Source organism: Bombus huntii, unplaced genomic scaffold (assembly GCF_024542735.1).
Source record: "Bombus huntii isolate Logan2020A unplaced genomic scaffold, iyBomHunt1.1 ctg00000098.1, whole genome shotgun sequence".
In the NCBI taxonomy this organism is placed as follows: Eukaryota; Metazoa; Arthropoda; class Insecta; order Hymenoptera; family Apidae; genus Bombus; species Bombus huntii.
The window spans coordinates 177,540-201,334 of NW_026099353.1; the positions used below are offsets into that span (position 1 = coordinate 177,540).

Below are 23,795 nucleotides of genomic sequence, written 5' to 3' on the forward strand. Positions count from 1 at the left end.
GGACCTTTATATTTTCTCATTAAAAAATGTTTTGGGCTGAGCTGCGAACCACGAATGCATCGTCGTCTTCACCTTTTCATCAGCTTTTTCGGCATCCATCTCGCACAAACTTTTTAAAATCCAAATCTGTCGTGTACTATTGCATAAGCAGAGCCGTGGCTGATTTGCAAATGATTTGCCACATTATCCACTGTCACTCGTCTATTCCATAGAGCATAAGTTCATGAGCACGTTCAATGTTGTCATCGTGGATGTGGACGGGCGTCCAGCTGTTTTTTCATAACACTTGTGCGATCTTCTTTGAACTTTTGTGCCCATTCAAACACACTTCGTGACAAAACACTTTCTCCATAATGTGCATTAAATCTTTGATAAATATAGGCATCAAACATAACCTCCGACCACAAGAAACGAATCACAGCATCCTGCACTGTTTTCCTGCAAATCACCATTGCAAAGCGCCATTACTCGCGCAACGGTCACAAACGAATTGACGTAACACAAAGAAACCTGCGCAGCAGCACTGAACAGATATTGACGTCATACGAAGAGTGCAGATGGATCAATACGGTCGACAGAAGTTTTAACTATCTGGAGTGCGGATAAATTTTTACTGAGAGTCGTATAGGAATCTATAATCTGTAAGTACACCTTTGGCTGAATGGAAATTTCTCTTACATATAGTCAAAAATGCAGAAACTGTGTATTGAATTGGAAAGTGATAAAAAATAAGTGAAGTTTCGAGGTTGCATGTGATTGCATGAGTACACAGGACGTTTTTAGCGAATAAAAAATAATTTTGAAAGACACGAGACTTATCTTGTATTTTATGCACTCTCTGTGTCCGAATTTCCAGAAGCTCTCTATCTTATGAAGTGTTTCAGATTAGCCGGAAAATTTTGTACGTACATACAAGAAGTATACGATCTAAGTGGAATATTCCATTATTCTCTTGATACAAAAGAAACGAAATTTACAGAACTTCTCAGAAAGTTGGTTTATTATTACCAAATTAATAGAATTAATATACGTTTATCATCTTTACATACCTAAGTTGTGGAGGTTTATCGTGCGTAAAAAATTAGTGTCGTTTCAAAGTTACATTTCGTACATTTTAAGCCTATAATTTGTAACGTACAAAACAATGTAAATTTGAGCTGTTTCTTATCTCCACAATAAGAAAATCCAACTTTACGTTTTTTACACAATGATATTTATGGAACAGTAATATCATATTATTGCATCGCTTGGAGAATGAAGTCAAGGTACGATGTGACCCTAGTGTAAACGCTGGGATACCCAGCTGTGCCGCACTTATAAGCATAAGACACAATACCTATTAAATACGAGGTTAATTCATGTTGTATCAGCAGTGATCCGCCGCGGTCAGCCTGAAAGGATCGTTAAATTTTTAATCAAAGATACTGAAATATATCGATCGAATTGTATTGAAATTATACTTATATACAGTAATAATCTTCTATTGATTTGTGTATTGAAATACTCCAATTTATAACGTACATGTTATATGTATTTTGAGCAAAACTAAGATTAGAGGAAATTAGATTAAATACCATAACGAGGTGTGAGAAGTGGGCAAAACTATTAAATTGTGTTTATCTATTATTTTTAATGTTTAAGACGTCGATTTGATGTTAATTCGAATCGACGTGTCTTCAGATACCGTATAGTTTGTAGTAACTCTGTAACTTAATTACCGTACAAGAATCCTCTCCACCCTGAGCATGTTCGGCGCATATTATACCATCAGTGATATCAGGTGCATTAGGAAATTTGGAATAAGCTATTTTGCATTCGGCGTTCTTAATCACTGGCATTTGTACTTCCATTAATGCATTACGTCGTGGTCGTCCTACGAAGAAAATAAGAAAGATATTTAAGACTGGAACTATTTAATTTTATTATAAAATTGATATCACTTACTATATCTTAATGCTCCCGATCCAGCAACAAGGGGGTTATAGCCGACGAAGTTGCTCTTTCGTAGGGGCTCTTTCGTACAAATGGGATATACGTACCCTGAAAAATAAAAAAATAAATGAAAATGCAGGAAACTAATGACCAAAAGTATGAGAAAGAATTATACACGCTTTATGACACAATATATGTGTACAGTAAGAAATTTCAGGATATGATACTTCAGTAATACTCAATAGCATATATATATATATATATATATATTTGAGGACTTACTCGAAAATGGCACCTCCTCCACCAATCTAAGAATGGCAATATTATGATTGTGTATGTTTTCTATTCCATCCATATGTGCACAATGTGCTGCGGTCAAAACATGCCTAGCCGATATCAGGGAACCTCCGCACTTCCATAGTGGTTTGTCTGGGTTTCGGGGATTACGAAAACCTAATGCAGCGATTCATGGCCAAGCGCCTAAAATGCAATAGTCATAGTTGTGAATATACATAATTTTTTCTCACATAACGAGTAACAACGATTATTACCTATTCGAAATTCGATCATACAGCAGACGATAAGTACATACGTACAAATACTCTGAAACAGAGATTTGATAAAGACAGAAATTAAATTTTTATTCCAGTGGAATACAAATTATTAAATAATTCTATATAATTTCTATTTGAACTATACTGAACTATAAAGTTCAAACGTGTAATTTCTGCCCTAACAGTTTTTGATCTCTATCCATATTATTACTCCTATATCAATTTTTTATTTCAAGCAAAAAGATACTCTTCCTAACATGAAGTAAAAGAAAGAAATAATTCAAGTTAATAAGTAAAGTTACTACCGATAAAATCATAGCATTATTATTTAGTCTAATTGAAATGTACATTGATGTGCTGTTTAATGCCTTTAAAGTTCATTCTTTGCAGTAAATGGCTTATTATTAATCGGAAAGAAAGACATAAAACGTACCAAGTTCAGCTGGTTTACCATCGACCACCCTGGTATGAGAGACGTTGCTAAAACCTCAGTATGGTGGTCGCAAAGCCTTATACTTATACACAGTTTTTATTAAAATTTCTCTCTTCTCTTTGTTTGGATCGTTCGGACAGCAAACGATCGTAACATTGCCCTGGTATCTGCACACTGATCGTCTATAAAAATCGGTGGCTGTACGGTACTGTATCTGCCATATTTCTTGCAGAGGTTTACATTTTCTGTAGTCAAGGCACCTGCCTTCTTGATTGTCCGGTGTGGTACATTCTGGATCAAACAATTTTAAAACATTTATACAGTTCAAAGATGCGTAAGAAAGCGACACCGATTACTCAACTTTCGAAGTAAAAAGCCGATCGAGTCCACCGGATTGCCCTACAGACACGTATTAATCCGTAAGAGTTAGTCATCATGTTGATAATAATTATCTAAAGAAACTTTTCACGTGAAAATATAAAATTTTAATTGATTAGATATTGTGTTAGCCATACTTAAGAAAGAAAATGAAAATGAATGAAATGAAAGAAAAGGACTACCTTCAACCTCATTTTTTAAATAAACACTTTGTCAGTTTTGCGGTAAATAAGTTCTTAGGAATTCAGGACAGTTTTTAGTGAATCATTTTGTTTCGACCGTTCGCGGAGAGACGCGATCGCGAGATAGCACGTCAACGAGAGTTGTAATTTCCCGTTACGATTAAATAATCGACGCCACGAACTGATCAGTTCAGTAGTTCAATGAAATTCCACAGAATTAACACAAATAAATTAATGTTTATTTCAACAACTTATTAACTAGAAAGATATAAATGGAACAAAAAAAATGTAACTGCGTTTTGGTTGATAAGTAATGCGCGACATACCACCTGTGTTGACGGTTCGACTTCTCGAAAAGTTCTGAACGCCTTTCGATTTTTTTCGTTTTTTCTGGAAGGCGACCCCCACTACGTTCGGATCACGCCACATTCTTTTACGCGAGGTAAAATAACGACCACGAGTCGACGTTTCTGGAAGTCGCCCTGCTTAATGAATCATGCGCTTGCCACTACAATGTTTGTTTGCCGGGCAGACGCGACGGTCCGTCTGCGACATTATAGTGCCGCGATCGATAGTTAAGAATATGACCTATGGTAAGCCGCATGGCGTAACATTCTCCCCCCGTTGAGAGGGTACCGATCAAACTAGCGAGGTGTGGTTGAAGTTCCCATCTTATTTCGTCTCGGTGGCTAGTTGTTCGGGTTTCTCGAGATCGGGTTGAATTGGCAGTGGGACAAGCCTTTTGACGCCCCGATCCAAAATGCTTTTTGCCGTCTGAACTGTAGCTGTCCGGATGACACTGTCACGACCGGCATACTTCAAATCCGACGGACTGACGATAGAGATAAAGCACTCGGCGACAATGTATATCGCTGAAGTGCCTAATGAACCATCAACATCCCAACGGTCCTTCCACCGAAGGTTCTAGAAGAAAGAGCACGTGGCAACGGTCGCGGACGCCTAGCAAATGCATGGACGGTGGGGATGTTGAGGGATGACAAAAGAAAGTAATCGGATCCGATCGAAAGTAAAATCATAAGAGTCAGTCTTAAAAAGTCACGCCCAGAGTTCGGAAGTAGATTGTAAAGTGTATTGATGTTAGAAAAAAAATAAAGTTTTCTTTTTTTTATTTTTTACCTCAAATTCCTTTTTTATTTTGTTATTTTACGTGACAACACCATCGGCGCCTGGATGAACTCGGCCCAGAGGCCAATGCATGGAGGGAACGTTGTCCTCTCTGAGGATGACGATTGTGCCCTTTTGGATGCTGTGTCCACCCTTGCTCCATTTATTGCGGTTGGTTAGCTCGTTCAAATACTCCTTATGCCAGCGGTTCCAAAAATGTTGTTTAAGCTGTTGGATATGCTGCCATTTGGAGAGTCGGTTCGATGGAATGTCTCTGAAATCTCGATCACGTAAGCACATTAATGAATCGCCAATGAGGAAATGTCCGGGAGTGAGGGCTAGGAGATCATTTGGATCGGTGGAGATAGGAGTTAGCGGGCGGGAATTGAGGACTGCTTCTATTTCTATGATAAGAGTATTACGGTGTTAAGCTCATATGTTTCTGTTTCTCCACTCGCGCTGCGCCATAATATCCTTTGATATTTCCGATCCTCTGGTCGTACGAGGAATTGCCGATACATTTTCTCGATCTCGCCAGTGAGTACGTACTGATGAGCGCGGAATCTAATTAATATACAAAATAAATTGTGAATTGATTCGAGAATATAGGATTTCCCCATTTTCATGATTATCGTGATTTTTGTATAAATATATTTTTGAAGATACTAATAATTAGGTACTTATAAATTAGTATTATCAATTATTTTGCATTTATAATTCCGCCTCTAGTATAAGTGTTAATTGAAAACTAACTTTATGTTTCAAAAAGTACTAGCAAAGTCGTTGAGTAACAAGCCACTGATGCTAACACAAATAGCATTGTCGTAATTAAATATTTCTAAATATTCATTTTTCATTTTGAACCTGTAGAAACAATTTATTATATATACTATTAGCTAAGTAATTGCATATTTAATTAAGTCGAAATATAAAACTTAGTTATTTTAATAATTTAAAAAATAAAAAACTGACAAACATTTCAATTTAATTTATGGTTGGAACAAAAGACATTTCATTAATTGAAATATTGTAACGCAGAGTACTTTCCAAAATACGCCGAGAGTATTCCTGATGGTGAAACGAGCGTTGCTTCATCGAACGCAGCTAAAGAAAACAACATCTATGTAGTTGGTGGTACGATGCCTGAAATAGAGGGCGATAAATTGTACAATACCTGTACTATTTGGGGTCCCGATGGAACTTTGATAGCAAAACACCGAAAGGTAAGTAATATATTCCTTTATGGCTTTGAATTTGAAAATATTGGGGCGAAGAAAGTGACTCTATCTAGGAATAATTTAGGAATATACATATGTACATACGTATACTATAACCAATTCTATAATTTACGGTTTATAAAATACGTTATGATACGGGAAACGCCCATTTTTGTTGTAATGTGTTTGTGTTGTATAAATTTTTCAAATACTTAAAATATTATTATACTTATTTTTTCTCCTTTTTAAACATTATTAAATGATAAGATTTTTTAATAAAAGAAAGTGATAAAAACGCTGTCAGTTATTAAATAAAAAATAATTAAAGTTTAGGAGTTGGTAACTTTGATATTAAATTACAAAAGTTGCAGCAATAGAATTAGCGACTACATTTTTATGTTATTAGGTACATCTATTCGACATCGACATTCCTAATAAGATTACTTTTCGAGAGAGTGATTCACTCAGTCCTGGTAACTCCCTAACGACGTTCGATGTGAAGGGCTGCAAAATAGGTATTGGCATTTGCTATGATATTAGATTCGAGGAAATGGCACGCATTTATCGGAACAAAGGTACAGTAACTTAATCGATCAATACTTAACTAGCAAAAAATTAAATATCTTTCTTAAATATATTCTATATAAAATTAATATAATCTGTAACTCTGTATAAACAGAAGCTTAATTTAAAAAAACCAGTATATTTGCTGAAAATGAAACAAATAAAAGAATTAAAAGCACAATAAGAGGACTGTCCTCGCATATTCAGAAATGATGGAATGTGAACCGTGCAACTACGAAGTTAATTGGTATTCGGTAGCTTCATATTTCCTGCTTCTCTGGGTTAGGTTGCCAAATGCTGATATATCCAGCGGCATTCAATATGACCACTGGACCACTGCACTGGTCATTACTTCAGCGTTTCAGAGCGAATGATAATCAATTATACGTTGCCTGCATATCACCGGCTCGTGTTCCTTAAGCAAGTTACGTCGCATGGGGACATACACAGTTGACCAATCCCTGGGGAAAGATTCTTTACGATTTGGAAACTCAAGAGAATATGGCAGTCACCGATATCAAAAAAAAAAAAAAAAAAAAAAAAAAAAAAAAAAAAAAAAAAAAAAAAACTGGCGAACCGTGTGTTACCACAACGAGACACGCGATGCTATTTGTCGCTTTAAATTGTGCCGCAACTCGTTTTTGAGATCTTTGCCAGGGGCGCGTTAAAACATGCTGAAAATATATTTCTGGCTTTTCTGGGGTTTAACTGAAATATGACAAATAACGTTGTAAAACATATGTACTTATGACTTACAGAGTAATTGAGTGTACAAAATATATAGTATACAAAATAGCCAGCGATTTAGGGCTTTAAAAGATCAAAAGGAAAGAAAAGGAAAGAAAAGAAGAAAGATAATATATTGTGGCAGTCTAAGTCGATCTAAGAAAATAGATAAAGGGAGGGAGGGGCAAAGCTAGTTAATCTGGAAAGAATCCAAGCGTCAATTTCAAGCATTTACAGAGAATCAAGCGGGCTGGTTAAAGTCGTGAGTTGAGCAATTATCCCGCGTTAGGTTCAATCAGGTTAGTCCCACGCGAAATTGATCCAACCATGCGAAAACGAGTGTATTCTGATTTCTGTCGCAGATACTTCTGGCTAGTGCAGTACCTACACGGTGGTTGTTGAAATAGCCGCTTCTCATCTATTTTCCCTAGCGCGGACATCATCCTTTGATCCCTTACGACTAACGAAGTTTTCTAAGATGTACGGCAGTTTGAGATTCTACTTGAAAATGATCATGATTGCGGTCTGTGTGTCGTCTGCTCTTCTTTTTGTCCTTCCGTTAAAGACTGGTAAGTTGATACTGATTAATTATGCGATCGAAACCCTATATAATGGCTACAAAAATGCCGCTAATATAATATTCCTTCTTTCTTGTATCTTCTTTCTTGTATCTTCTTTCTTGTATATATATCTTGTATATATATATATATATATATATATATATATATATATATATATATATATATATGTCGGGTCACGATTCGAATTTTGGGCGCGCGACGACTCTTCGTGTGGACTAGCCATCGTTTCACAAAGCCGAGATTTTATTTAGACATATATACAGGTCTATCACTAAGCTTAACAAATAATAAGTACAACTAATAATAAGTCTAACAAACACTAAGCCTAATGAATAATACGATCTACGAATAATTAAATTAAATAATACTATTAGCAATGTTTGAGTTCAAACGAATCCACGATCACCGGGATAACTCCTTACTAAGCGAAACTAACTTAGACGCAAATGCGATCGTCGAAAATGCTCGATGTATCACTGCGCCAAATACGATAAGGATAGGTTCGACAAAAACAAAGCTAAAATAGTTAGGTTCAACCTTGGCGATTTCGTGTTACGTAAAAACGAGGAAAGAAACCAGACGAAGTTAGATCCGAAATTCAGGGGTCCATTCGTAATAGCCGAGATTTTGGAAGGAGATAGATATACCCTAAAAACCTTAGACGGTAAACGATCATATAAGGACAGACACGACAGACTGAGAAAAATGCCAAAAGGTTGCGTCCCTGCTGAGTTAGACGTCTGCGGTGATGACAACGGCGGTGATAATAACGATGCAAGTACACTGACCTCAGAGGATCATTAACACTGCGTTGTGGTCATAGTAATACACCGAGTGGTTTTATGTGCTTTTGTTGTAACCCGTTGAGTGGGTTGATGTGTTTTTGTTGTAACCCGTTGAGTGGGTTGATGTGTTTTTGTTGTAACCCGTTGAGTGGGTTGATGTGTTTTTGTTGTAACCCGTTGAGTGGGTTGATGTGTTTTTGTTGTAACCCGTTGAGTGGGTTGATGTGTTTTTGTTGTAACCCGTTGAGTGGGTTGATGTGTTTTTGTTGTAACCCGTTGAGAGGGTTGATGTGTTTTTGTTGTAACCCGTTGAGTGGGTTGATGTGCTTTTTGTTGTAACCCGTTGAGTGGGGTTACGTGCTTTTGTTGTAACCCGTTGAGTGGGGTTACGTGCTTTTGTTGTAACCCGTTGAGTGGGCTTACGTGCTTTCTGGGTGTAATGCACCCAACGTGGCAATATGATCCAACAAACTGAGGTTCACCGGTGTACGAAATCGAAAATGATCTGTTGTGTCATTACGGTCTGGCTGGCGACTCACAGAACGCACCTAACACTTTGAATACAAATTATAACATTACAAATTCCTATTCTCTTTTATTTTTCTGTTGTCAAACCTCCGAACGAAACTTTGTTATTGCACTGGACCCTTGACTTACTTGGACATTTAGTTAAATCGCAAATAATGTCAGTTGTATCGAATCTAATGTAAGAAATACGATATTTTAGTTACACACGAGGACGTGTGATAGTCAGGATGGCCGTGTCGGAGATGAAAGAACACCGGAGCCTTTGGAATTTTGGATAATCCCGCAACATTGTAACCTAGAGTCTACTATAGCTGTAATTGAACAATTGTAGTTATTCAACCCGATTGTAATTATTCGAGAATTGTGATAATGAGCTTGGGTTCGAGGCGACAGTCAGTCGCCGAACGTAGCCGCGGTCACGGGATGAACGCTTTGCCTAACAAAGGTATGAAGTAATTCTATAGCTCTCCTTAAAAGAAATATTTGTGGCGACACGCGACAGTAAACATTCCAACGGTTTCTGTCCCGTGGCTCGCCACGTGCAGACCCTATTCTTCGAGTAAGATGATTGCCAGATGTCGATGCGTCTCCGCAGTACATGTTCGGCTAGCCCGAGGGCCCGTTATAAATCTTAAGGTTTAGTTAACTAAAGTCCTTCAAACAGACAAACAGTCTTTGTCCCAACTACGGGAAGATAGGGAAGACATATTTTTCAACGAGCGGCGTCTCCCACTAGCAACTTTCCCTCGAGGGCGGCTAGCATCCTTTTCTAACCACCGATATGGAGATTAACCAATTAGCAGCAACACTTTCTGAACGAAGGCTTTTCTCGACGAATCCGATGATCTCGTATCCTTAGACACACCCCGTTATAGTTTTCCTGTGTGGCATCATCGGGACGGGAAAGGCTTTCTCGCTCGCGATCTCATCGATCCAAGAGTAACGCCTTCGCGATCAGTGATTATTCTCAGACTTAGACTTTGTGAGTACGTTCTGTTGTCATCCCGTTGACCGCGGATTCGTTATTGAACCTAGGATCATTGTCATTAGTATCTCGAGCACCTAACTACCGCGGTTACTTGTCCGGTTCTATAATAATCGTATTTGCACTAGTCAATGTCTTCTCCATTGCATAACGACAACGTGTAACCCAAACGAAGATTCGTTTCACGCCCCTAACCCTAATTCTAATGTAAACCCGATATATATATATATATATATATATATATATATATATATATATATATATATATATATATATATATATATATATATATATATATGTATGTATAAGATTTATAAAATGAATGCTCGGTAAAATGTCTGTGATAAATAATAGCAATTAAAATGGAAAAATTTTTAATTGCATTGCTTCGACTATACATATACATATACTTAATGTGACTTACTTTGTATGAGAAAAATTCTGTTTGCCAATTCGATATCGAGAGCTGATAATGCTAACATACGATGAAACGATAACAGAAGAATCCGAATATTCAGAACTTTTCACGATATATGTTAAATAATATTATGAAATAAATTAAATAATTACCCCGCATTGCTTCCAGCGTACGTGTTCACGATTCTCGGCGAAACCGAATATGGCAGCAGGAAATCAACCAATCACAACTTCGGAAGAAAGTAAAGCGCGGGAAGAAATCGCGGCATCCAGCTTCCTGCGAATCTATTCTCGATCTCGATGTAAGCAGTAATCTTTCGATAATCGTTTTGCAAAATGGCGTGTCTTAAACGAAGTGTATAGTAAAATTCGTATTTGAGAGACGCATAAATAAACGATATCAGGCTATTTCCCGCGAGAAATTCACGTTCGGTTGCAACATAACATGTCACGTATGTATTTTCGTCGAAAACTGATTTCGAGGGACGTGTATATGTGCGTATCAAGTTACTTGGCGAAAGTTCAACGACAGACTGTGACTTTAAAACAGTATGTATGCCTATGTTTGTTGTCCGAGAATTGGAAGAATCTGTCATGTTTTGTTTACGTCGGCTGTAATGGAGTGGTGTTTTTGTCTTGTGGTAACTGAATGTCTCAAACAACAAACTCGAGATTTCAATCGATCTTCGAAAAGAAGTCATACCCATTGGCCTTGGGTGAGTTGTGATTTCATTAACTTTTTAATTCATAATTGATAACATAAGGTTATTGTAAGACCGATGAAAATATGGATAGCAACCAATTGCAATTGAATATCTGGCCTGTCTTGCACTATTGAAATTTTGCAAGTCACTAAAGTTACCAGCATTAATATGTTCCCTTGCACAAGTTTGACGATAAAACAAATGAAATTTTACTATTTGCAAGTTATTTGATTATTGTATTTAACGAAAAATTATAAAATCATAAAATAGAATTCTATATAACCTGTAAATCGTAACTTGTCAATCTACTAGTACATATATTATAAATTGGTAAACTTTTGTGTGTGGGGGAGGGGGTGCTAGATGTAACACTGATACGACATTTTGAAAAAATATTTAATTATAATCATGAAAGGCGTTATTGAAATATTGAGTTTTTATTAATGTTCCTTGCAACTTCGAGTTTGCGTACTATATTTAAAATGTACATAAGATATAAAGTATATTGACAAGTAACAGTCACAAAATTGTTTCAAATGAGGATAATCATCCTAATATCAACTTATCAATTGTGATCTGATAAACAAGAATTCAAAATACAGTTAAACTGTGTTCTACATACAATAATCTTTTTCGGAGGAGATTTAAATATATGAACATATTGTGATATTTTGTCCATAATAACATGAATAATATAAAGTTTCGTATTACATATACTCTATTTTTTAATATATTCTGCATATCTCATTTTATGACAACAGACAAGCAAACTATATTCCCATTATAAGCTTCGCTCTAATTTCGCATCGTTTCACCTGAATATATCGTGAAATTTCATCCCGTCAAAATTTTGCGTCAATCTTTTTTATCTTAAAGGATTAAAGACAGTTGCAAAACGCCACGGTGTTTCGGGGTTTGTTTAAATTTCCGCCAAATGAAAAAGAAGTTTCGCGAAAAATGGTAGTTACTAACGGCACGTCTGGTTACAATTTTCGTTTACAATTCTTTTGGCGAGTAAATATGACGTACTGGGTCGATACTAAGTAGTCGGTTGTCCCTGAAATTTGAACTGTTGAGAACGAGGTAATAACAGGGCGACTGGTTTGTTGCTGTGTAACGTATACACGTTTCTGAATAGTTTTCTACTTTAAATGAAATTAACTGCTACCCGACGGAGTTTCGACGTAGCGATAAACACGCCACTGAAAAAAGCGACGAATGGGAATGGAAAATACGTAAAGATTTTTTTGACAAAATAAAGAATCATTTTGTCAGATTTCAAGAAGAGTTTGGGTAAATTCAATTTATGCTCTTTGCTACTTGACTTATGTTTATAACACTAAAAGTTATCTTTACAAGCAGCGAAGTGATTTAGTTTCATCCGTAGTTCGGTTGCTTCCAATTTTTTCATTTTCACATTGTGTAAATTTCGACCAATTGCGGGGAGACGTAATCGCGAGGAGAGACGTCAACGGGGGTCGTAAATCCCCGTTACGATTATAACAATCGACACCACGAATTGATCGATCCCCTGATTTCCGTTGAGATAATAGGGGTGATTGAGTTTGTATAACACTGTGATTCACAGAATTATAAATTATATATTTCCAACACTTAGATTACACTGACGTAGAGAAATAAATAGTTAACAACTTGTCGCATGAAGATGCGATAGATATGTACGCTAGAGCAGGGCTCTTATAATGGAAATTAATGTATTAATGGACTTAGCACTATAATATATTTAGGAGAGAAGATGTGTGTTCGACAACACCGAGAACCGACAAAAGATTTGCGTGAAGTATGCGACTCTCGCGCTATGTGTAGACTGCCGCGTTAGGCGTTAGTTTTTAGACTGTCTGTCGCTCTTTTTCTAATACGGAAGAAAAGTTCGGTGTGGGTGTGCCCCTGTGCCTAAAGAACGCGGATTCGTTGTTCCCACTTTCGTTAGAAAAAGTGAGGGCCACGAAGCGCGGTGTCGATTGGTCATGACCTGCACTACTGCTCGAAGGGATGAGTATCGAGTCTCCTACCATCGTGGTGGATAGATGACTGTGTGCGTGAGAAAAACCTAGCTTGTTTTATTACAGGGCTATTCGGATTTTCCTAATGGGTGCATACCCGCTTTCTCCGTGTTTTAAGTGCGACTAATAAACCCAAGGACCTCTCTAAAAACCGACTGTGTTTCGAGAATATTTTTAAGCTTTAGAAATTCTTCAAGACAAACGGATTGAAGACACATGGCGAAACAATACAGGGAAGTGAAAGTTATGGTGGGTCCTTAGGTTTATTGAGGGTCGAAGTGACGTTACGCAGGTCGGTTGTTGTCCGGTCGCGCGGGCTGGCGTGCAGATGTTTTAGGCGGCGTAACACATTGCGTATTACAATATTGATGTTAAAATATTATTATAGAAAAACATGTTAGCAACTTAATTTTCTATTTGTTCGTTTCTCTGTTTTCCTTATTCTGTTTTTGGATTTGTGGTGGATGATTTAAATAATGACGTGACGAGTTGATACTTGATATTGTCAAATATATTTAAAATTATTCTAAATACAGAATTAATCGCACGGGAGACAAAGATTTTGTAACGAATCCTAGCGGCTGCCATTTGTCGTTCACGCGCTGTTGCCGATACCGAATGCGCTAATGTCACGTAAAATAACAAAATAAAAAAAGAAATTTGAGGTGTAAATAAAAAAAAGAAACTTTATTTTTTTTCTAACAACAATTCACTTTACAATCCACTTCCAAACTCTAGGCGTGACTTTCCAAGACTGAAGCTCTTATGATTTGACTTTCGATCGAATCCGATTACTTTCTTTTGTCATCCCTCAACATCCCCACCATGCATTTGCATTTGCTAGGCGTCCGCGACCGTTGCCACGTGCTCTTTCTTCTAGAACCTTCGGCGGAAGGACCGTTGGGATGTTGATGGTTCATTAGACACTTCAGCGATATTGCCGCCGATTGTCGCCGAGTGCCGCCACATCTTTATCTCCATCGTCAGTCCATCGGATTTGAAGTATGCCGGTCGTGACACTAACATTGTGGCGTCAGAGACGATGCGTTTTGACTCGCGAAAGGCGTTTTCGGTTTGCTTCGACCACTCGATTCGCCGCGAACAGCTCGTACGTATCTTTGTTCGCGGATCCGCGTAGTTTGTTGCACGAGTATACGTTTATATTGACACCGGTGTTCACAAGAAAAGAGATCCTTGGTGCCCTGTCCGTCACGAAAATGCGATGGGATACTAAAGCCATCGCCACATGCCGCGTTTACGGACGGCTGGTCTCGTTTCACTGGGTCCAGTTGCAAGGGGCCCGGCACTTCCTTGCGCGGTCTCGAAAGGTCTCGTGGTAATAGCAGAGACCAGACTTCTGCGGTCTGTCCTTCGAACTTGATATCAATCTTGCCTTCCGTATGTAGAATAACGATGTGAGGTGGATAGTGGGTGAAGGTGCCCACAAGAAATACTCTTGATGTTCAACAAAAAAGTTAATTAAATTATTAACAATCAACAGTCAACAATTTATGATCAACAATTAACGACTAACGATTAACTGTCAACAACAATTAACGATTAACGATGAACGATCAAAAACAATTAACGATTAACGATGAACAACGATTAACGATTAACGATTAACTATCAAGAGTCAATAATCACGTATCTCTAATTGTGTTTGCTTCGCTATGACGCTTAACCTTTCGCACTCCGCAGCTCGGGGCAGAATGAATCTTTGATTCGAAACCAAATGGATTCTTTTCTTTGTTGCCCCTCGATATCTCCACTACGCACGCGTTTATTAGATGTCCGCAACGGTTGCCGCGTATGCATTCTTCCGAATATTCGGCGAAAGAACTGTAGGGATATCAATGGTACATTAGGCGTGTCGGCCTTACGCTTTGAAGGTATAGCGCTTTGTGTCGCGAAGCCGTTGGAAAGTTCCATGGTCGAGTGCCACCACAGATGCATGACGATTAGATACAAACGCTTCAAGTATTACAATTAATAGCTGATACAATTGCAACAAAACAGATGTCCTTTATGCAAGACTACTGAAATTACACAGCTACAATAAAATAAGGAATACGTCTGTACTATGGGAAACATAAATAAATATACACATAGTAGCTTATACAACATGTATGTGGAGGACGATTAAACGCGTTGTTGATTAATGACCAGACGAGTTGATACTTAGTGTAGTCAAATGTATTTAAAATTATTTGCAGTACAGAATTAGTCGTCGTTCGCTTAGTGTTGCTCGATATGTGTATACAAGGTAATGCTTACGTTCGTTCGATATTAATTCGCTATAAGAATGTTCGATACTAACTGTCTTAACGATCGTGTTCTTTTATTTATACTCGGGGGAGTATCGAAAACTTTAAATTCAACCTCGGTTGACGATTGCACGCAGCGGCAACATTGTTTTGCCCGGAGTTTGTTTATCGTTACGCTTTGCTTGTCACGTAAAAGTAATGGGAAAATAATAATAAAAAAATGTTGGGTTCTTGAACCAGAGTTCGAGATACCTCTATTCTATAATAGGATTACAAGTGTGCGATTAAACTGTTACCGAAAGACTGAAGCCTCGATCAAGAACCAGCCCTTCTAGATGTTCGTTTATCTTATGCCTACGTGCCGAATTCATAATCCTTTATTTTGGGAGTCGGTGTCGTGTGCAAGGCGGTTCAGGTTTCCTGAGTCGGTTGGACATATTTGTTGACGTTACATTCCCCCAGTGTTAGAGTGCGGCTGGTCCTCCAGACTCTTATTTTCGGTGTAGTGCCTCCTTTTGTATGCCCTTTTGGAATCTTACATGCCTTGCTTCGAGGATGACTGAATTGGTGTCTTCAGGTAATTCTCGTAATGGTTGTATTTCAGGTGTGGAATATGTGTTTAAAGGTGCGCTCTATTGGTCTAGAGATATTGCTTATACCTGTGTCTTTTTTTTTCTTTGGTTTTACAACATAATACGCGAATACATAATTTGGAAGGTAGGCATTTGCTTATAATATCGAATAATCCTATTTTGTTAAATATACATATGTTCCTAGTAATGCTAGATCAATATAACTAATAATTTATAAGACACTTAGTTCCTATTTCTTAAGACTTCTAATTCTATGTTCATAATTAAGAGAGTTTACTTCGTTGGAAATTTGATTGAGGTGCATTCTATACGATTATACATTATTAATGATTTTTGGAGCGTTTTCAATTTTTGTTAGGATTTCTTCTAGACTGTCAGTTAAGGGTAAAGCTATAGTTTTGAAATTTGTTTTGTAAGTTATATTGGTTTTTAAGTTATTGTTTTCATCAAAAAATTTATCTATATTTTTATTCATTAATTCTAAATTATCGTTATCCAGAGTTACAAATAGACTTCTAGAAATGGATCCAACAAAATTCAATGAGCCTCTTCGGTAACAAGTGTGTGTCATAAATTTAATATGCATGATTACATTGTCTAAATTTCTTTTGCGAGCGCGTGTAATCATTTCATTGGAATACGGGCATTCACTTTTAAAATGTTCTGTTAACATTAGTCTAAATCTTTTAATTTCGCTGAGTTTTGCATATATATCCTTAATGTCTAAACCTATAATTACGTTTACGGATTCGCTATATAAGTATGCATGAGCTAATTTTTCTTGATATATAGAACTACCATTAAGGGGTATAACGTTTAGCTTAGCTAACTATGAAGAAGGTGAAGATCGTCCTGGAAAGTAAGGTTTAATACGGTTACCATGTATTTTCCTAATCGAGTGATTTACTATTATTTCATAATAAGGGGTTTTTCACTTTTTCAATGGTGTATGGCCCTGGCCATTCAGTATCTATCTTGTGTTCTTTATGATCGTTATGAATTAATACTAAATGTCCTTCTTTAAAAATAGATTGAGGTTTGGCAATTTTAGAGAAGTTTCTAATAAATTTTCTATAGTATCCAGCTAGCCCAAGGAATGATTTTACATCTGTAGGATTTTTTGGTAGTTTGAAATTCTTTACTGCTTCTATCTTTTTAGGGTTAGGTTTTACTCCATCTGCTGTCACTACATGTCCTAGATATTCTAATTCGGGCTTTAAGAATTCACATTTATCTGGTTGTATTCTTAGACCTACTTTCCCGAGTCTTTGGAATATAATGACTAAGTTTTTAGTATGTTCTTCCATCGATTGCCCGAATATAATGATATCATCGAGATAAACGAAACAATGATTGTTAATCAAACCTCTTAACGTGGTATCCATCATTCTTTGAAAGGTAGCAGGTGCGTTCTTGAGCCCGAATGGCATTCTATTATAGTGGAAGTGTTCTTATGGTGTGCTAAATGTAGTGTATTTCTTTGAATTCTCGTCCATGGGTATTTGATGGAACCCTGAGGATAAGTCTAAAGAGGAGAAATATTTCTTATTTCCTAGCTGTGATAGTATATCGTTAATGTCAGGTAGTGGATACGCGTCTTGGTCTGTTAGTTCGTTTAACTTCCTAAAGTCAATCACTACTCGCCACTTTTGTTTCCCTGATGCGTCGATTTTCTTTGGAACGACCCAGACAGGAGAGTTATAGGGAGAGTCGGAGGGTTCTATAATCTCTTTGTTTAACATTTCAGTCATCTGTTTATTTATTTCGGTTTTATGATGTTCGGGAGGACGGTAGGATTTTACGTTGATGATCTTGTTACGTAGATGATACATTTACACTGTACACGTGAATGTGTGTGTAAGCGTCAGAGGGCGTCCAGGTCTCAGTAGAGACAAAAGACGATTGGAGGCTGTTAGGAGAATCTAGAGGAGGTGGTTGACAACAAGCGTGCGTGCAAGAAGGTTATCGAAGTCTTCAGAGTGTAATATATATATGTATAGCTGTTGTGTGCGAAATAAAGTAAACTATTTGTATTTTCGAATCCTCTCTATACCTTAACATGGTAGCAGAGCGTGGTTACTAGTTTTGCAAGCTATTTAGTGCGTGGTTTTTAGTCTTGCGAGTTTAGTAAGGGAAGAAACGTTCAAAGAATATAAAATAAAAGAAAAAATACTTCAAGCACGTAGGAACGCTTGAGTAAAGAATAGGAAATCAATTAAAATGGAGAGATCGGAAATTATGCTATCGATATTCGATGGTGAGGGTTACGGTATGTGGAAGAAAAGAATAACAATGTTTCTGAGATATAAAGAATGTGATATTGTTATAACTAGAGTGAAGACTGAAACAGACAATCCAGACTGGGATAAAAAGGATCTGAAGGCGATAAATATAATTTACAGTGCCTTCTCAAATAGACAATTAGAATATATTAGGGAAGAAAAAACAGCGTATGAAATAATGAAAAAGTTCGACGAAGTGTACTTGAAAGAATCGACGGCACTAGATCGTGTGCAGAAGGAGATTGGAGAAGATAAGTCTTGATAAATACAGTGATTCAGCATCGTTTTTTAGCGATCTTGAAAAATTAATAAATGAATTAAAAGGTGCAGGCGCAAAAGTGAGTGAAAGGGAAAAGCTGAATTACATGATAAATACGTGTTACGTCGCGTAACTCTACCTAGCCCAGGCCACACACCGCGGGCAAGATGGCAACCAGATGTCTTCGGATACTCACTGCGTACCCTCAATAGTCTCAAGTATCTTCCATAAATCTTAGGAATTTCCTAGTCGAGGTCCTTCAAACTGAACAAACGTCTGTTTCCAAAGCATTTCTAAAGACCTTTGTCTACTACGGCTTGACAAGGGAAAGTTGGTTTTTCTCACGTATGATGCAACTTTCCTCCCACGAACCACTTTCTCTCGAGGGCGGTTAAGACCCTTCGTTTAACCAATTAACAACGAAGACTATTTCCCTCACTCCCTTAGTCAAAATCGTCACCAACAAATCCGATGGTCCCGTGCGCTAGACACACCCATCCTTAGCTTTCCTCCGCCACAGCATCGTCTCCGAACATCACTGACTTTACATCCTTCGAACAGTCAACATCCTTCGACCGGGTTTACACCCGAAGATCAGTCAGTCTCAATCAAGCATCTCGTCAAGCGGTCAGCAATTCGAATACAATGAGTCGACAAATCCATCAGTATACGCGATAATCCGTCTAGAGACTCAGGTCGCACTCATTCGTAGTCATCTCATAACAAATATTCATTTTGTGTTACACCGAAGTTGTTGGTTTGTGAAAATATATAATAACCTGTTAGCAACAGCGTTATCCTTCATTTAACTACCCTTATTATCCTAAACGAAATAAGGGATCGAGCGATTCGCGGCGTCGATTAGCAAATCGTAACGGGAATTTACGACTCCCGTTGGCGCGCTTCTTCGAGATCGCGTCTCCCAGCGAACGTGCGAAAACAATACGTTACCCGAAGAGTATAGCTACATAGCGGATATAATAGATGCAGTGAAAGAAGAGAAACAAACGGTAGCGTGCGTGAAGAATAAAATAGAAATAGCGGAAAAGAAAGATAAGTCTAATCGAGGAGAAATGAAAACTAATGCCTTTGCTGCAAAAAAAGGAAGGATGCTTCAAATGTGGAAGAGTGGGATATTTTGCATGAGAGTGTCAAAATGGCGTCCAAGCGGGAAGCAGTAACAGTTATCGGCGTGGGTCAACACGTGGTCGCAGCAGAGGAAGAGGAAACAAAGGCAATACGAACAGGGGGCGTGGAAACTTCCATCGTCAATCAGCAGCCGGCACGAGCGAATATGGCAACTCAGGAGCAGGCATATGGATGGCAACAGCGCACGCAGCACACAGCAGCGAGATGAACGAGATAAGTGGTAACGAAATAACATACTTATTTGTTAGGGAAGTGATACATTTACACTGTACATGAGAGTGTGTGTGTAAGGGTTAGAGGGCGTCAAGGTCTTAGTGAAGACAAAAGACTGTTGCCAGATGTTAGAAGAATCTAGGATAGTCGGTTGGCGACCAGCGTGCGTGCAAGACGTTCTTCAGAGAGTAATATAGATGTATAACTGTTGTGTGGGAAATATAGTCAATTATTTGTATTCCCAAATCCTCGAATTTCCTTAACATGGTAGCAGAGCGTGGTTACTAGTTTTGCAAGATATTTAGTGCGTGGTTACGATCTTGCGAGTGAGTTTTCAGTAAAGAAAAAAAAACTTTCAGAGAAAAAAAATATACTTCGAGCACGTAGGAACGCTTGAGTAAGAAAAGAAAAAAAAAGAAGAATCAATTAAAATGGAGAGATCGGAAATCATGATACCTATATTCGATGGTGAGGATTATGGAATGTGGAAGCAAAGAATCACGATGTTTCTCAAATATAAGGAATGCGAGGTTGTTACAACTAGAATGAAGAACGAAAGAGACGATGAAGACTGGGACAAAAAGGATTTGAAGGCGATAAATATAATTTATAGTGCAATATCGAACAGACAATTGGAGTATGTTAGGGAAGGAAAAACGGCGTATGATATAATAAAAAGGTTCGATGAAATGTACTTGAAAGAGTCGACGGCACTGCAGATCGTATGCAGAAGGAGATTGGAAAACATAAGACTGGAGAACTACAGTGATTCAGCATCATTCTTTAACGATTTCGAAAAATTAATAAATGAATTAAAAAGTGCGGACGCACAAGTAAGTGAGAGGGAAAAGCTGAATTACATGCTGAATACGTTACCCGAAGAATACAGCTACATAGCGGACATAATAGACGCATTGAAAGAAGAGGATCAAACGGTAGCGTATGTAAAAAATAAAATAGAGATAGCAGAGAAGAAAAATAAATCCAATCGAGGAGAAAGGCAAACCAACGCCTTTTCTGCAAAAAAGGAAGGATGCTTCAGATGTGGAAGATTAGGACACTTTGCGAGAGAGTGTCAAAATGGCGTCCAAGCGGGAAGCAGTAACGGCTATTGGCATGGGCCAACACCTGGTCGAAACAGAGGAAGAGAGAACAAAGGCAATACGAGCAGAGGACGTGGAAACTTTCATCATCAATCAAGAACCGGCACGGGCGAGCATGGAAACTCAAGAGCAGGCATATGGACAGCAACGGCGCACGCAGCAAACAGCAGTGAGACGAATGAAATAAGTAAGAACGAAATAGTGTGGCTATTAGATAGCGGTTGTACCGATCACATAATTAATAATATAAATTATTTCGATAAATCTATCGACCTAAAAGAACCGGTAAATATATATTTAGGCGATAATAGACCGATAAAAGCGACAAAAGTTGGGAATGTTATAAGTTATTTTGAAGCATTCGGAAAACAAAATAAAATAAATATGAGGAAAGTATTTTACGCGAAAGAAATGTCCGCAAATTTGATTAGTTTAGGTAAACCAGCAGACGATAAGAATACGGTTATTTCCAAAGGAAATATTGCGAAAGTAATAGATGAGGATAATATACTTACAGCTCAGTTCAAAGAGAATGGGACATATAGAATAAAAAGTATATTGAAAGGGAAGAAGCACTTAGTAAACAGCGCCGAACGTAGTGGTATGAGTAAAAAGGAAAGATGGCATAGGATGCTAGGACACGTAAATTTTAAGTATTTAGAGATTTTGGGTAAAGAGCAGCTAGTGACTGGCATACCGAATGAATTTGAAAAGGAACTTTTGAAATGTAGGGTGTGTATAGAAAGCAAAATGCATAACTTACCTTTCAAAAATAATCGAACTAAGGCTAGGGAAATAATGGAAATTATTCATACGGACGTATGTGGTCCCTTTAAGACTACCGGATTCAATGGAGAAAAATATTTCATTTCATTTATCGATGATTATAGTAAAATAGCTAGGATCTATTGTATAAAATCAAAAGATGAGGTCTTTGATTCTTTCGTACAGTTCGTAAATGAAGCCGAAAATTTAACGGGCAAGAGGTTAAAAATATTAAGATGCGATAATGGTAAAGAATATTTAAATAATCGAATTTATAAATTTGCTAGGGATAAAGGTATAAGAATAAATAATTGCCCAACATACGTACATGAATTAAACGGGACAGCGGAAAGGTATAATAGAACAGTGATGGACATGGCGCGTTGCTTGTTAGCGGAAGCGAAAGTACATAAAAGGTACTGGCCGGAAATAGTTTGTACAGCGGCATACTTGAAAAATCGAATATTAGCGAATACTATAGAAAGAAAGACACCTTTTGAAATATTCTTCGGGAGAAAACCAAGTGTTAAAAATCTACATCTATATGGAAGTAAAGTTTTTGTAAGAAGGCCAGAACAAAAAAGAGTTTCCAAATGGGATAAGAAGGCAGATATGGGAATTCTGTTAGGATATAGTGAAGTAGGTTAGAGAGTCCTATTAGGTGTAAAAATAACAGTAGCGACATGTAGAGGTCGTAGAAACAGACAAAAAATGTATCGGTTTTGAGGAGAATTCATTCGATGCAGTTAGCGATGATAGTAAAGATAATTATTTATTGGACAGCATGAATAAGGAAGAGTTAGAAAGTAGAGAAGATGAAAATGATAATAGTTCTGAAAGCGTAAAGATTCCTAGGAGATCTACACGTAATAAGAAAACTCCAGTAAGGTATCCAGAAAAGGAAAACAGTAGTGAGATTCACGCAAATTATTGTAGAGTAGATATCTTTTGCACATTTGAGGAGGCGATTTGTTGTGAAAATAGTGAAGTTTGGAAACAGGCTATGGATAAGGAAATAGAATGTCTCTATAAGAATAAAACTTGGAAATTGGTAGAAAGGGTAAAAGGCAAAGAAGTATTAGATGTAAAATGGGTTTACACGAAAAAATCAGAGGACAGGTATAAGGCTAGATTAGTGGTAAGGGGATTTCAACAAAGAAACGTAGCCGATGACATATATTCTCCAGTGGCGAGTAATCAGACCTTTAAGATATTGCTATCATATTGTTGTCAAAATGGAGTAATAATTGAGCAAATGGATGTAGAAACTGCCTTTTTAAATGGTGAAGTAACCTCGGAGGTATATGTAAATCAACCAAAGGGATATGCGGACGGAACGAATAGAGTTTGTAAATTATCGAAAGCGCTTTATGGGTTAAAAGAAAGTCCGAGGGATTGGTATGAGTGTTTTGATAGGTATGTGACGACATTGGATTTTAAGAAGAATAACATAGAGTTGTGCCTATATACTCATGGAGAGGGGGAAAATGTTGTTTATTTGCTAATATATGTAGACGATTTGTTAATCTGTAGTAAAAACAAAAAAAGGATACAAAATGTAAAGAAGCTATTACCTGATAAATTTAAAATGAAAGATTTAAGTGAAGTAAAAGAATATTTTGGAATAAATATAGAGTATGATTATATAAAAAATGAAATGAAACTAAGCCAAACGAAATACATTGAATCATTAGCGAACAAATATAAATTACAAAACAGCAAATTGTACTGTACACCAACGGAAACAAATTTAAAAATTGAAAACGCTGAGATAAATAGAAATGACATTGGATACAAGAATTTAATTGGCGCATTGCTGTATATTAGTACAAATACCAGACCCAATATAAGTTATAGTGTGAATTATCTTAAGTAGATTTCAAGATTGTTGTAGCGAGACACATTTTAAATATGCTTTGCGAATATTGAAATATTTGTACCGAAATATTGAAATATTTAATATTAAAGATTTAAGGTTACATTAGAAAAGGAATGAAAAGTGTGAAACGATAGATTGTTATGTGGACGC

At 37.3% G+C, this 23,795-nt stretch overlaps 1 protein-coding gene across 1 annotated transcript in view; it reads right to left on the reverse strand.

Annotated features, from left to right (window-relative positions):
• Positions 1 to 255: 255 nt before the first annotated feature.
• The window catches only part of LOC126876835 (venom serine protease Bi-VSP-like), a 33,943-nt gene continuing 10,403 nt past the window's right edge, over positions 256 to 23,795 (reverse strand). Inside the window, exon 3 of the transcript XR_007694549.1 lies at positions 256 to 1,049. The gene's annotated coding sequence lies outside the window, so the exon portion shown is untranslated. The remainder of the gene's footprint in view (positions 1,050 to 23,795) is intronic.